Raw genomic sequence first — 2,652 nt, forward strand, 5'->3', positions numbered from 1 at the left:
GTGTTGTGCTGGGGGAGCAAAGGGAATGGAAAAGTGCAGGGAATCTCTTCTTCCCTCCTATCCACCCCACTCAACATACTCTGAGAACAGCAAGATGGATGAGCACTAAGTCAAAGCCCATTGAGATTAAAGTCATTGAAGGCCACTGGATCACGCCCTAAGTGACAGTCCTGGTTTATGCAGGTGCAAACTTTCCATTGCTCCACAGTGGCAAGTTCTGTCAACTCAGTTATGTGTTCAGGCTCTTAAGTCCCCTCCACGTGTGCTTCAGCTGGCAGCACCAATTGGCAGCATCGAACGCGGGTGAAGGCTGTGCACATTGTCATTTTAGAAACTGAACTAAGGCCACCTCTAGCTTCCCCTCCCTCAGGGTCTGCATTGGCAGGATGGCCCTGACCTCTACTGCATAGTAGGAAGTGCTCCATTTCCCCACCCTCACCCCATGCGTGGCATGGAAAAGCAAGGGTAGAATTTTTGCCTGTCATCTGGAACTGTCATTGCCACTGGTCATCCTTGTTATGAGCTCATTTGCAACGCTTACACAGGATAGAGGGCTGCATTCTTGGATGGATATTGACTTTTAATTAACAAAATAAATGTGCATCTGACCAGAAGCTAAATCCGGAATCTGGTAGGAATAGGTGGGGGGTGATTGGTTGTTTATGTACTGAATTAAAGTGAGAAGAAACTGAGAGAAAGGAGAATCAATAGCCGCCTACAGAATAGTTTCAGTAGTTAGCAGAGTAAAATACAAGCAAGGTACATTAAGGAATCTATTTAAGTCATCACAGACAGACTATAATCACCAGGTGAACAGCTCACAAAGCTTTATATTCACACATGCTGCTTAAAGCTCCTTTTCATACTGGATCCTATGTCAAAGGACAAAAGCATTGCTCAGCACTAACACAATAAACTTGCTGAAGGAGTGTTAAATTAAGCTTGGTAAATCGCTGTTTGCTATAGACCCAGGCAGCTAAGCTAATCAGTTCAATATGCATCGCAATTTTTCTCACCAGATTAGGGCAAAATTCTCCTCTCCAGTGGGCACTCTGTTCAGGACACGTTCAGATATTGATGGAAGCTCTCGGTGTGGCGCAACTGTGGAATATGCAGCAGAGATTAGCTGTTTGAGTCAGAGAGGGGAATTTTAAAGTTAAGAGGGAAAATTTCATCCTTGGTGAAAATTCAGTTGACTTCTGGGCTGAATTTATTTAGCCCATTGTTACCTAAGGTAAATGCCATGCATGAGAATATTTAGCCCATAGGCTTGGACATACATTAGGGCTATGTCTACACTAGTTATGTCAGCAAAACTTAAGTTGCTCAGGCATGTGAATATTCCACTCTCCTGAGCGCCATAAATTTTGCCACCATAAGTGCTCATGTGTACAGTGCTATGTTGGCAGGAGAGTGTCTCCTGCTGACATAGCTACCGCTGCTTGTTGGAGGTGGATTAATAACATCTACAGGAGTGCTCTCTCCTGTCTGCTTAGAGCAGCTACATGAGAGATCTTAGGCCATGTCTACACTTACAAGCTTGCAGCAGCACAGCTGTGCCGCTGTAAGAGCACTTGTCTAGTTGCATTGTGCTGATGGGAGAGCGCTCTCCTGTTAACATAATAAAACCAGCTCAATGAGTGGCTGCAGCAATGTTGGCGGGAGAAGCCCTCTTGCTGACCTAGCGCTGTGCACGTGAGCACTTATGCTGGAAAAACTAATTTTGCTCAGGGGTGTGTGTGTGTGTGTGTGTGTGTGTTTTGCTGACATAACTGCTAGTGCATACTTGGCCTTACAGCGTTGCTGCTGCATCGGTACTGTGTTGCCGCTGTAAGCTCTCTAGTGTAGACATAGCCTAAATATTCTCATTTAGCATAGTCTAGAACTTGATCTTGACTGGAGGTTGTGTATTCCTGAATTCTAAAACCACCAGTACTACTTACTCTGTGCTTTTGGGCAAATCCAATTACCACTGTGCCTCAGTTTTTCCATCTGTAAGATTGGACTAATAGTACTAACCTATTGCACTACTTTCTCTTGCATTGAAAATGCCAAGAGTGATGACTTTCTGTTGTTGTGGGTGTTTATTTTTTTAAAGCCAAATAAACCTAATGCTGCTGTTAATGGGTCAGATCCTGTAAGATAATGAGGGCTCTTAACTCCGGCTGATATCAATAGGAGTTAAGAGCACTTGGTACTAGCACCTCCCAGGTTTGGGCCCAAACCATAGGCTTTGTGGCAGAATTTCAGTAATTCTCTCCTACAACTTTTATCCATAAATATTTGTATTAATGCTTCATAAATCCTGAGTGATTTGGGTCAAATACACACACAGAAGTTTTGTTACTTATCTGAATTGTAGCTGGGTCTGCAAAATTGGGCTGGAAATCTCATGAGAACTGACCCTTTCATGAGATTTCTGGTATTTCCCTTTATTAGTCAGCTGGAAATATGAGAGCATCCTGCTACTGGTCCTAGCCAAAGCCAGGAAATGGAGAAGCATGTGAAAATGAGATGAGGTATAACTGACTCTGCACAGCTGCAGACTCTGAAAAGTTAATGAAAAGAGCAATCTCTTCCCCCAGCTGCAGCTAAATTGTTGGTTAGCAACAGCTGGGATAAGAAGCTGAAACCCAGACAGAGCAGGCTGGC

Source organism: Chrysemys picta, chromosome 1 (genome assembly GCF_011386835.1).
Source record: "Chrysemys picta bellii isolate R12L10 chromosome 1, ASM1138683v2, whole genome shotgun sequence".
Lineage (NCBI taxonomy): Eukaryota > Metazoa > Chordata > Testudines > Emydidae > Chrysemys > Chrysemys picta.